Here is a 14,971-nt window from a genome sequence, read left to right on the forward strand (position 1 = left end):
TGAACCTACAATATTCACAATTTCAGGAACAACTTTGACTTGATAATTTTCAGTCTCGATTTATACCCTTCACCACATCATTAATAACAGCAATGCTCTTCATTTATACCCTTCACCACATCATTAATAACAGCACGTGAAAAATCTTCCACATTTTGAGAATCAATTTGTGGTGTAATTGGATCTGAAACTAGAGGAAGATTTAAAGGAGTTAAAATTGGATTTGAAAGATTAGGATTTGTATACGAAAAAAGGTCAAATGAAGGTAAACCTATTTCAACTGTGTTAGTCTTTTCAACAGCAGAAGCCTCTTCCATTTCAAAATCTCGAGCATTGTCAAGCTGCATATCCTCAATTCCAAATTTAGTAGACTGAATATCAGGCACAGAAGATTCACAAGAATGATCTCCTTCAACCCCAATTTCAGAAGAATGATCTCCCTCAACTCTAGCTTCAGATATATGACCTTTCTGAATTTCAACTTCAAAAGGTTGATCTTCTTCTACAACTGCTCTAGAAGATCCATCTACTTCAGAAGGTTTCTCTACATTTGTCAACCTCAGTGCATCATTGACAAATCCACATGCCACATTTTCCAAAACAGGAGAATCAATTTGTGGTGGTATTTGCTCAGACACTTGAGCAAAAATATCTTTATTTACATTTGGCGGAGTTTCAATTGACACATCATGACTTTTATTTGGAAAAAGTTGAAATGAAGGCAAGTCCTCTTCAAATTTCTTCATTAGAACAGTTTGATTAACAATCATGTCAATCTGTGCCCAAAATGACTGGTCATTAAATATTGGATCCAACTGAGAAAGCTCAGGTGATCTCTCCTTTTTAGGCAACTTAGAATCTTCTTCTACAGCTGCTGATTGAACCTTAATCGAATCAATACGTTGCTCAAATTGATAACAAAGTAATCTAATATCCCTCTTCAGCAGCATATAGTTTTCCTCAACATCCTATATAAAAACAAGAAGAGATAAATTAACAAAAAAATAAAGAATTAAGAAACTCCAAAATCACCCCTAACATATACAAACATATTAAAATAAACCCTTGAAACACCAAGTAACATTTTTAGTAACCCCTCTAAAAATCCATCTAATAAGCCCCTTAACTAATTCTTCTAGTTACAATCAACAAACAAATAAGTAACTCAAACAAAGTACACATAAAGAGTACATTAACCCCTAATAAAAAAGCAAGTAACCCCAGTAAACACAACAAAAGTAACCCCAATGAACACAAAAAAAGTAACCCCAGGAAAAAAAATTAAACCCCAACAAAAATAATAAAAGTCACCCCAAATTAAGAACAAGTAACCCCTAATTAAAAAAAAGTAACCCCAACTAAAAAACAAGTAACCCTAATGAATACAAACAAGAAAATGCACAAAAAACACAACCCATGGAAAAACATAAGTAACCCCAACAAAAATAAATACAAGTAACCCCTAAAAAGAAAAAAGTAACCCCAACTAAAAAACAAGAAACCCCTGTGAAAACAAACAAGAGTAACCCCTGAAAAAAATAAGTAACCCTGTAACACCCCCGATTTACTAGCTAATAATAAACAATAAATAAATGAAAAATAGACAACATTTAAATAAAATTGCGGAAGCATACACCTGAATCGGAGGTATTACCGCCACACTTAACAACCTGTCAAGTGTTAAGGCTTACAAAAATCCCAATAATTACAACCTAATAAATCTAAGTGAGCTATTTATACAACTTTACAAACTTGTTATAACAAACTAATCGAAACACTTGAGCTCCTTTAGCTACGACCACTTGATCAACTTGCTTAGACAAACTTGACTGCTCACCATTAAGGACAAATTCCAAAATAGATCGTCGCAGGGCCACCATGAGAAAAAGACATGGCCGCAAACACAAGTAGCACAACAAAACAACACACACGTCAGCAAAAGCTGAGTAATCACCACATATTAGAATATAGAGTATAATATAATAATTAACATTACTAGATCAATTAAACAATGTAGTTCGAAACTACATTACACATTGTACTCTGAAAATAACCTTTAACAACTCAACCTCGAATAATAATACAAACCTTTACTCAAATCTCTATCCCATAAGTGTGCCATGCTCATTGTTCTATACCTAGCCTTGGACATGGGTAATTCGAATAAAACCAACAAGTATAAAAACTTGAATACTCCCAATAACCAGAAAACACCTTGAACTAGACCACATACGGGTCAATTCCCACTGTAGGGGACCATAGAAAAATAAATATTAAAGATTGTACCTCATTCTTAACTCATGATCATTATCTCATTACCAACATGCCAAGGACTACACTTGGCAAATGGGTCATTCGGGTCGGGTCAAGTTTGGGTCAAAATATTATCGGGTCAAGTTCGGGTCGGGTCAAGTTTGGGTCAAAAGATTATCGGGTCAAGTTCGGGTCGGGTCGGGTCATTTCGGGTTTCGGGCTGATTTCGGGTCGGCCGATAATTGGGTCGGGTCGGGTATCGGGACAACACTTCGGGTCGAGTTCGGGTCGGGTCAAGTTTGGCTCGGGTCAGTTTGGGTCGGGTCAATTTTCGGGTTGGGTCAGTTCGGGTCAGGTCAATTTTCGGGTCCAATTTTAGGGTCAACTTCGGGTCGGGTCAACTTTTAGTCGAGTCATATTCGGTGATTCATTGGGTTAAATTCAACTCTGTATATATATTTATTTATTTATTTATTGACGAAAAACTCACTATATTTATTAAGGCTACTTTTTTCATGGATTATAGTAATTGTTTGACTTTTATTAACCTTTTTTTTTTGTGTTTAGAATTTTAGACTGAAATTTCAGGATCTCCTGAAACTAAGAGGGATGCTCTAACTAATTGAGTTATACCTCACTCTCTTATTGATCTTAGTTTTAATACGTACTCTTATTATCATTGTTATTGTTGTAATAATTTCTTTGAATTATTCTTATACCCCCTTCGTCCCAAATTACTCTTAACAATTTGACATTTTGCACTATTCACACATCTCACTTTGACCATCTTTTTTAGCTATTATATGAAAGTCAATGTAGTCATGTAATATGTTGTTGGGTCTATTTTAATGTATAATTTCCTAATATAAACTTTTTATAATTTATATAATTATTTACTAAAAGAAGTTAAAGGTCGGGTCATTTTCGGGTCGAGTTAACTCGGGTCAACTTCGGGTCAGGTCGTTTCGGGTCTCGGGTCAACTTTGGGTCGGGTCATCTCGGGTCGGGTCGTTTTGGGTTGGGTCATTTCGGGTTTCGGGTCAAGGTCGGGTCATTTCCACTTCGGGTCGGGTATAGGTCGGGTCGGGTTAATTCGGGTTTTGGGTCAATTTCGGGTCACTAGTTTCAGGTCGATTTCGAGTCATGGGTCGGGTCATTCGGGTCGGGTCATCGGGTCTGGGTCAGGATTGCCAGGTCTACCAAGGACTAAGGTCTATAACGCCGAGCCTCAAACCAATAACAAAATAATAATCCTCAACCTTTTGATCTCAAACTCGATCAAATAATCATTCACAAATAATTTATAATATCTCAATAATGACACATGTTCTCAAATAATGTAACAATTCGATTCAAAAAAATCTCAACTCTTAGGGAAATAATACTAGCACCCAAAAATAATTAATTCTCAACCCAAAATAATACTCTGTATTAATAACCCTAAAACCTCGATAAAATACTCCCTATAGAAACAACATTAGAACCCTAGAATAAAACATAATCAATCATAAACAATAAAAGTAATATGATACTCATATCCAATCAAATCGTATAATACCAATAATCGATCATATATATATATATATATATATATATATATATATATATATATACGAACTTGATCACACAAATTACAATTATAAAATTTACACATAATAATAATATAGAGTGCAAATAATAAATCTTATCACACATAATAATACGAAATATCAAACATGTCCAAAGTTTCGTGTGATTACCTTTCGAAAAGCCAAAACATGGTGTATTGATGGACGAAACAATATAAAATACGAACATATATACATATTACCAAAGTCATGAGAATGAATAAATGATACGTAGAGTTTTAATTATGCATGAGCATGAATTCATGATGAGGTGGAAAGGAAAGATCAAGTGTAGCTTGCTTGATTCACGCATAAACCCAAACAATCAATAAGAAGAATAAAAGGTATATCTAGCTCACAGTTGCACTCGATACTCTGTAAAGAATTTGATAAAAAATAGCATATTTTAGGGTTTATGTATACCTCTAAATATTAGAGTTCTACTTAAAATAAAATAGGGTTACCAATGTTTTATCATTTACAAAACTATACTTAAAAAAAAATAATTATTATTTATTAAATATACGGGTATTACAAACCCCAACAAAAATAAATTCAAATAATCCTTAATAAAGAAGCAAGTAACCCCAATCAACACAAAAAAGTAACCTATAATAACATAAAAAATCCACAATATCACCCCTAACATATATAAACAAATTAAAGTAATCCCTAGAAACACCAAATAACCTTTTCAATAACCAATGTAAAACTCCATCTAATAATTCCCTTAACTAATTCTAGTAACCCTCAACAAAAAAATAAGTAACCACAACAAATTACATATAAAGAATACGTTAACCCTTAATACAAAAACAAGTAATCTAAATGAACACAAAAAAAGTAACCCCAACAAAAATAAATTAAAGTCACCCCTAATTAAGAACAAGTAACCCCAATCAACACAAAAAATTAACCTATAATAACTGATAAAATAAATCAAAACAAAAATAAATAAGACACATAAATTAAAAAAAAAAAAATGACCAAAACAAAATTATACTTACATTCTTGGCAACTTGATTGATCTCCTCATTAGATTGAATTTCTTCGGGAAGATAAAAAGTAACAAACCTTCTAGAAGCAACTACATTCATTGCCACTTCAGGCAAAGCTGTCACTTCACACACTCCTGTTTCTTTTTTTTCTTCTGAAACTTCAGCAATTTTTCCTTCTCTTTTTTTCTTTTCAAATACTTTCTCTCTTTCATTTGTCCCATCCACGTGAAAAGCAACTTTTTCTCCTTTTTTCTTCCCTTCCCTATCAGAAACTTCATTACCAACTCTTTTTTTTCTTGTAAACCAATGGTTTTCTTCTCAACAGCAACTCCTTTGGTTTTCTTCTCACCAGCAACTCCTTTCTTCATCTCTTTCTTATCTTTTTCACCCTTCTTATGTTCATCGTTCTCAATATTATGTTCCTCCTTTCCATCCTTCTCTTCTACCTCTTCATCCTCCTTTCCATCCTCCTTCCATCAATATAAGGCTCCAAGTCTGGAACAGAACCAACTTCAGTAATTGGATAGGTAGCATTATCCAAAACACCATCACCATAGTTCCCATTTTCAGCAACTAATCTATTTCTGAAGTCTTCAATACTCCAGTGTTTAATCAACGGCAAAGAACTTGGACAAGGATCAGTACCCCCTGTCTTTTGAAGCCTATGGAAATAACACATTTTCAACAACAAGATACACCCAGCAACATACTTCTGCTTTGGATTATATTTCTTCATTTTGTCGGCCAAATCATCAAGAATATACTGACACCAATTATATTCCCTAATCATGTCCACAATTTCTAAAGCTTCATATCAGCCAATCTATTAGAGGTTGGTGTTAGCAATGTAATCATAGAATACATCACAAAACATTTTTTAAAATCATCATTTCTTGATTTCATTTGTGGATCAGATGTCAACATTTCAGACAACTGCTTCACAGTAACCTGCTGCTTTGTCCCACCATACTTCATATTCCAAGACTTCTTTAACTCTGAATGAGCACCAGTCACTAGAACAGCTAATTTGCCCATTGGGATTCCAAACACATCGTATACATCAGCTGCAGTTAATTGAAATTGATCCCCACTTGGCAGTACAAATAATCTACTAGAAGGATCAAAACATTTGCACAACCATCGAAGCATGCCCCTTGGAAATTCATTCAACTTTATGTGACGCAAACTTTGAAAACCAACAGCATAAACAGCTTTCAATTGATCTTTAGTCAACACTTTCATTAATTCAAACACACCAGTAGGTCTACATCGGACAGTCATCTCATCACCCCTACACAAAAGAAGATACAACACAATAAGTCACCAAATAAAAGACAAAAAAATAAATAAGTAACACAACCTTCTAACCATATACTATTATAAATAATAAAATAACCACAATCCCTAGCAAAATGAAAAGTAACCCCTAATATGTAACTCCTTAAATAATGCCTCAAGTAACACCTCTAGTAACCCCTTATATAACCCTTAAGTAACCCCCTCTAGTAAACTATATAGTAAACCATCTGCCATTAATAACACATCTAGTAAACCAAAATTAATTGATTATGGAACCCACGTGCCCTTAACCCTTCTAGTAACCCCTTATATAACTCCGTCAATAAAACCCTTAAATAACCCCTAAGTAACCCCTAAGCAACCCCCTAGTAACCCCTAACCAACTCCCTAGTAACCCCTTATCCCCTGTAGTAACCCCATATTAATCACCTCTAGTAACCCCTTATAACCCCTTAAATAAAACTTAGTTCTAGTAACCCATCTGCCCTTAGTAACCTCTCCAGTAATCACAAAATAATTGATTTATGAAGTAAAATATAATCCCCACTAGTAACCCCTTATATAGTCCCCTCAGTAACCCTTGTAGTAATCCCTTATATAACCCCTCAGTAACCCCTTTAATAAACACCTCAGTAACCCCTATAGTAACCTCTTATATAACCCCTAAGTAACCCCTTATGTAACCTCCCATTAACACTAGGGAAAATAGTTAAATAACCCCTGTAACAAATGTTTAAATAACTAATTAAAATGAATGAATGCATAGGTGCCTAAGTAACCCCAAATTAAATAGGCAATTAAATAACCAAAATCAAATAACTGAAATAATAACTAACCCCTATAACCAAAATCAAGTATCTAATTAAATAAGTAACCCTTCAAACCACTGTATAATTGACTAAGTAACCCCAACCTCAAATATACAACTAAATAACCAAAATAAAGGAACTCAAACAAAATATATTATACCCATGTAACCTACATAAAATGAATAACAAAAATTCCAATAATTGGAAAAAGTATTTCAAATATGCATATATATAAATTACTCCTCCTCAACATTGACAACTTCAACAACTTCTTCTTTAAGTTTGCCTCCTCTTGCTTTTCTTACACTAGGCTTAACATCAGGAATCACATCAACTTCTTCAATACCTTTAGATCCTAAAGCTTTAGATGTTTTTGCCTTTCTAACATTTGGTTTTACATCATCACTCTTCTTTTCTATCAATTGCACATCTTTAGAAAGTAAACCGTGCTGCTTCAAAACAGAGACCAGAGAAAGTAACTTAAAGTCATCATCATCCTGATTAGACTCCTTAAATTCCTTAGAATCATCACCCTGATTGACCTCCTTAGAAGAAAAAACAATTAAACTTCTACATTCATTAACTGCAGACGTAGACTCAGGTAAGACTGAACCAACAGCAGCAGAATCAACTTCTTGTTTTTTCTACTCCTTGAACATCTGTTTAAAACATGAAATTATGTTAAACACTAATAGTAAAACTTAAAACATATATAACACATAATAAAACCAACAAGTAACACAAGAGTATTATATTATAACATATATATCTAGATAAAAGGTTACCAGAGAGTAATGAACACAAGAGTTACCAGAGAGCACACACTAGTTACTACAAGGTTTAAAAGAAGGGTTGCTTAAAAGTTACCACAAGGTAACCCTTCTGGTAACCCCTGGATATAAGGGTAACCCCTCTCCTAACCCTCTAGATATAAGGGTAACCCCTCTGGTAACCCTTGGTATAATAACCCCTCTGATAACCCTTATATGTAAAAGTAACCCCTCTAAAAACCCCTAAACAAACCCTAAAGTAACCCCTACAGAAAACCTTTGGAAACACATATACAAACTTTCTGATAACCCCTATATGTAAAAGTAACCCCTATAGAAATATATTTAAAAATCTCTCTGCTAAGAGGTGTGCAAAAGACTATTGTAACACCATAACTGTACCTATTTTCATTTTTCTAATACATAAACAACATAAAAATAACAACTATGATCTTGAAGAACTAGATCAAAACTAATTATGCGTATAAGAAAAACATCAAAAGTAGATAAAAAAAACATATATAAAAAAAAGAATTATAACAATTAGAAACAAAAAACACAATATCAAAGAAGTAAAAAACATTGAACATCAAATTTTTGACAAACAAACAGAAAAATATCATAGCATAAAAATGTATAAAAGAATGAAGTCAAATAAATCACAACATAATAACCAAAGTTACCCATGGATATAAGAGTAACCCCTCTAGTAATCCCTCAGGTAACCCCTGCATATAAATTCAACCCCTATGGTAACCCCTATAAGTAAAAGTAACCCCTCTAATAACCCCTAAACTAACCCTAAAGTAACACCTACAGTAATATTTTTAAAAATCACTCTGCTAAGGACTATGCAAAACACTATAGAACACCATAACTATATTTATTTTCATTTTTCTAGTACAATAACATAAAAAACAATAACTATGATCTTGAAGAACTAGATAAAAAATAATTATGTGTATAAGAACAAGATCAAATCTTATACATCACATAGAATTATAAAAATTATAAAACACAAGGCACAAAATCAAATAAGACAACAACATTTAACATCTAATTTTGCTGAAAAAAAGAACAAAAACATAGCATAAAAAAGAAGTAAAATAAATCACAACATAATAAACAAATCAAATCATAAAACATGCAACACAAGAAAACACGGTAAATGATCAACAAACAGGGGAAAAAAATAAACAAACGCATAATTTCAACCTAGGGTTTCAAAATTGAAAATGTCAAACAAAATAAAATCGAAAACACATGAGAAAATTTAAATAATGAAAACCTAGGGTTTGAACAACAAAATTCAACAACAACAAACAAATTACAAAAACCGCAACCACAAACCTGAATCGTCGCCATCTTTGATCATAAAAGAGCCTGAAATTAGGAACAAGCACATAATTTAACAAAATTACGAAAATAATCGACAACAAATTGTAAAATGAAAAAAGAAATCGAAAAAAATACGCTAAAATCGCAAAAAAAAAAAAAAAAAAAAAAAAAAAAAAAAGTTGCAAAAAAATACCAGAATCATCGCCATTTTTATTCGAAGAAGAACCTTTGCTGCTACTTTTACCATAAACAATTTTAAGTTTCGCCATTGAATTATGAGAAGATTAATGGAGAAAGAAAGTTAAAATGAAGTAGATTAATGGAGGAAAGAGAAATCAAAGAAGAAAGAGAAATTGAGACAGAAAGAAATGAAAAGAAAATGTTCAGGAAGTGAAGTGACAAGAGCAAAATGGCGGTTTACACAAAAAAAAAAGGAAAAAAAAATTTAAAAGTTAAAACGGGAACTCCGTTATTTTCCAAACGCCGTTACAATTAGAAAGCTGGACTTGGCCTAAAACGGAGCGCGCTGCAGGATTGGGCTTCATATTGTGGCTGGCCGCATTGTGTGGCCAGCCACATATGAAACTAAGGTACAATCAAGTTTAGAGTTGTTCACCTAATGAACAATTTTTATTCTTTTTGGCCTTCTTTTTTTATAAATAATATAATTCCATGTTTTATCTCTTTATTTGTAATTATAAGTTTGTTATTTCATTTAAAAAAAACTGAGTTTGTTAAATATAGATAAGAGACAACAAATCAATTTTATCAATTTTTGTTTTCACAAATTGAAAGTAGTAGTTATATAACACTATAACCAATGGGGCTTTCTAGAGAAGAAAAGCATCCTTCTCTAAAAATGGACATTGTCACCGTCACTCCTTCGTAGTCTTTCCATCACTCATCATAAGCCTCTCTGAGGGCCTATTCACATTTACTTAATTTCAATTCAGTTCAGTTCAGCTTCAATCAGTTCAGTTCAGTTCAGTTCAATTCAGCTCTTAATTTTCCTCTCTCATAAAATATTCATTTCAGCTGAATTCAGTTCAGTTCAGTTCAGCTCCAATCAGTTCAGTTTAGTTCAGTTCAGTAAATGTGAACATGCCTTGAGTATCTTCTCCTTCCTTCTCTTGATGGTTTTGTCAAATATATGAATTTAAGCAAGTATTTCTTCATTTGTCTGGCTTTTAGCCTTGAACCTCACATCTAAAGATGTATATGACAATTTCCATGCTCTCTTATAGTCCTTGCTTTTGTTTTTGATCATTTTTTTTTTTTTGCTAATATTTTCGGTTTATGAGAATTCTATTTCTGATCTTTGATGTTTTTTGAGAAATTCTCAATGGTACTCATCAGTTTTTTAATTTTCTCTTTGGTGAATAGCAAAAATTTCAATTATCTTTGGTACTCATGTATTATTAGTATATACTTTCTCTCTCTTTTTTTTTTCTACTTGCAACATTTTCCTAAAATGAAAATATCACAATACTTAGAACATACTATATATATATATATATATATGAAAACTTTTCTTAGCCAAAGTTATAAACTTGCCCTTACTTAACAAATTAAAGTTTCTTTAATTAACTCACTTGCCCACCCTCTTTTAAGTAATTTTCTCTCTCCTCTCAATACTTACATACCCACTCCTCATTACTCCCACCATAGCAACCAAAATCACTACCACTATTCCCACCATAAGCACCGCCCACCTCACCCAAATCACCAGCCACCACTTTGTTCGAAACCACCACCCAATCCCGACGAGCCACTGAAACTACTACCCAATCCCACCAAGCCACTGAAACAACCACCTAATCCCGCTGGCCACCAAAAACCACCACCCACCTCTACAAATCTCACCAAAACGATCACCCTTCTCTACCACTTTTGCTAAAAAAATAGTAATAATTGATTTTTGTAATCGTGGATAATTGATTTTTCTCTCTTCTCAATAATGGTTGTGAAGATGGTGATAGATTTAAGGAAGAAAGGTAGATAAGATGTTTTTGTGATGGCGCTATGGCGGTGGTGGTGATAAGCAATCAATTTTTTTGATAAATAATATTAATTAGTTTTCTTAGTGTGAACACAAATTTTAAATTTGCAAAATATAGATTCAAAACAAATGCAACTCAAAACAAATGCAACAAAGTGTGAATTTTATTAATTTGATAATTTTGGGTACAATCTCTAATTTGATCCTCTGATTCGATCTCTACTTTGACTTTGACTTAATTTAAAGATTGACTTGATTCTCGAACGAGGGCTGTCGAGGCTTGATCTCGATCGAAGATTTGATATAGACCTTTGACTTATGTTGATGTATACCTTTGACTTGTTGTTGGTGTAGACCTTTGACTTGTATTCTTGATTGAGGGCCGATGAGGCTTGATCTCGATCAATGACTTTTTGATGTAGAGGCTGAACCGGTGATGTTCTTGATGATTTGAGGTTCTTCTTTCCTTCGTGTTGAGGGCCGTCGAGGCTTGATCTCTTCCACGGGTGATCTTCTAGAGTAGAACGGCACGTCGAATGCTGTTGTTCTTCTTCTAGGCTTTGAGATGTTTTCTGGAGAGATTTAGAGTATTTGATGACAGATTTTCTTTAGAGAGGTTTAGAGTATTTGAGAGGCTTTTTTTTGTATTTGATTCTCCTTGTTTTCTCTAGGTTTCTCTCTAAGTTTTTCTTTTTGTTTCGTTTCCCTCCCCTCAAATGAAATAGAGAGAGCTCTATTTATAGAGTGAGTGACTCTTAGGGTTAGGGCTTGATGTACAAATGGAAGCGGACTTGCTTGATTATCATAACCCATTTTTAATGGGTTTTAACTATTATATAAACAATTTAATTAAAATAACTAAAATGGGCCAATTTAATTTATTCACCCAATTTAATCAATTTTAATTAATAGTCAAATTAGCATCAACTCAATAAATTGACTTTTGACCCATATATTATCCAATGTGGCACTTATTTAAATTTTTCGCGCTTACACTTAGATCTATATATTTTTCTTTCATATTATTGTCAAATTTTTTTTACAATTATTTTTTTTTGGTGATAGTGGAGCTCGTCCAAATAGAGTGACGGTAGCGGCATCTTCGGCAGTGGAGATGTCGATGATGAATGGGTGTTGATTAGTGGGTTTGTTTATTTTGCAGGGATAAGTTTAAATCAGTGGGTGGGTCATTAAAACTTTAAAAGTGTTAATTGAATAGTTAAGTCGTGTGGGGACTAGTGAACACTGAATAGTATTTTTCTTAACATGTGTACTAAAAGTTGCATGTATATAAAAACGGAGGAAATATATATATATATATATATATATATATATATATATATTTATATTGAAGAAAATTATTAGTATGTACTTCCTCTGTCCCTTTTTGATAGTCCCTTTTGGACAAAATTTAGTGTCAAAATGTTCACCCCATTTGCTTTTTCCAACAACCATTAATATTAATTTTTTACCAAAATTTCATCCAATTTGCAACAATACTTGTGCAAATTTATATTTCTCATGTAAATTTGGTTTTTCCATATACTTTTATTACTTTCTTACTCTACTTTTTTGCATATCCATTATCCAATGTCAATTTACTTTTTCAATGTACTTTTACTATTCTCATTTGTGTTTATTAATTCCCGTGAAAAATGCCCATAAGGGACTATCAAAAGGGGACGGATATACTCCCTCCGTTTTTAAATATATACTTGCTCCACTTTCCATTTCCGGCTGTTTTTAAATACTTGCTCCATTTTCTTTTTTGGAAAGTTTTAACAATATTTAATTCACTTCTCACACCTAGTGGACCCAACATAATACTCTTTCTCCTCCTATTCTTCTACTACTTTTGCTTTTTACAATTTTTTGTTCTCTCAATTACCCCACTACCTCTATATTTTATTACTTTCTCCAATTTCTCCTAAAGCTTCGTGCATGGAGAAATGGAGCAAGTATTTAAAAATGGAGGAAGTAACATTAATGATATATTTTGGTTAAAATATTTAATTAGAATTAGGGTTGTTCTTATTGACTGAACTGAACTGAACTGAGTTGAGCTGAACTGAATATTTTATAAGAGATGGAAATTAGGAGCTGAACTTAACTGAATTTCAACGTATGAGAACATACCCTTAGTTTTATTATTAATATTTAATAATTAAATAATTTTGAAAATAATTAAAAAGGAAAAAAAATCAAAATCAAGAGTAAAACACATGTTCATCTTCTCCGACAACTTCACCCTTTTTCCCCGCCATTAATGACCTCTCTTTCTCCCAATTTTACCTTATTCTCCTCATATATACGACCTTTCATATCCACCAATTGCGGCTCAATTGCGGGTTGAGAGGTAAGTGCGCAAGAATTGAGATGGTGGTTTGGCAAATTAGTGAAGGGTGAATAGATGGTGGCCTGGGTTGCGGCAGCAATGTTATCGGTAGGCTTTAAATCACTGCTATGTTGTTGGGTTGGTGCGGTTGCCGAGGGAAGTGCAGGGCAACGGTGGTGTTGGTGAAGTGCAGGGCAACGGTGGTGTTGGTGATTGTGTAGCAGGGAAGATGTTGTGCAGGTCGCTGCTTGCGGTGGAAGTTACGGGGTTGCTGTTGAAGGAAATGTGTCCTCGACTTTAGTGCAATTACTTAATATAATTATGGATCGTATTATGGAGATAGTAATTCGTTTATTTGGGTCGTCTATACGTCTTGCTAGAGAATTCTATAGAACTTTGGGTTAGTAAGTAACAAACCCGAAGCCCGCCTAAACGGATCCTACAAGGTCACACATTAGGATTGGATCAATAAAAGAAACCCGAAGCCCAAAGTGGGCCTTAGGGTGACCGGCCAAATAGGGAAAGGGGAGAGAAAACCCTAACCTAATTAATAATAATATGATTATATATTAATTAGTTAGGGATAATTAAAATACAGAGTATTCAATTTTCTGAAAACAACGTAAGTTTTCTATCAATATTTTCTCTCTAAAATTGGTTCTCAACTCCAAGAAAGGTGAAAGATTTTTCCCGTCTAACTAGCATTGGTGGAGTATTGATTCAATCCGGTGGACCAAATAGAGGAGTTGCAATTGAGGCTCTTTATCTCCGGTAGAGAAGAAGATTGCTAAGAGGATTCACGCTTCAAAGGTTAATTCTAAACTATTATGTGATCTTTATTTGTATATGCATGAGATCCTGTTTAGGTGCGTATGAATGTGATTCATGAAATTCCGCTTAGAGTACCTAAAACCCTACAGTGGTATCAGTTAGCCACTTGCATATAATTTACTGATCACAATAATATGATTATTTTGATGTGTGAATTAGGCTAATGTTAATTTGATTAAGGGGAGGAATTGAATTATGGATTAAAATAACCTTATTAGAATATGATTTTAATTGATTGGAATTGATTAAATTGTGAATTTATTTGCTCAATAGCCTCTAACCATATATTTTTTAAGAACCCTAAAGCCCCAAAAATTTCGAATTTGATTGTTATGAACCCTAATTTTTGATTTTAATTGTTAAATTCATATAATATAATCTATTTTTAATATTTAAAATTGTTTAGATATGATTAATTAATTCATGTAAAATTGGTTTCATTTGAATTGAGGATTATTTTATATAAAAAGCCCTAAATTAATTAAAATGGAGATTTTGATTAATTTTTCTGAAATTATGCATAAAGGAGTTTGTGTTTAATTATAATTAGATCACCAAAATTAATTTTGCAAAAGTTGTGAAATTAATTTAACTAAAAAAAAAAGGATTAAATTAAAGCTTGAAGGGAGCAGCCACGGCTGGGTGGCAGAACAACCATGGTGGCTGCTCCGGTGGTCGGAAAGGGCGGAGGGGCAGCGGTAGGTGGTCGGTGAGGGCAGGAGCAGAGTTGAA

Source organism: Chenopodium album, chromosome 8 (genome assembly GCF_948465745.1).
Source record: "Chenopodium album chromosome 8, dcCheAlbu1.1, whole genome shotgun sequence".
Lineage (NCBI taxonomy): Eukaryota > Viridiplantae > Streptophyta > Magnoliopsida > Caryophyllales > Amaranthaceae > Chenopodium > Chenopodium album.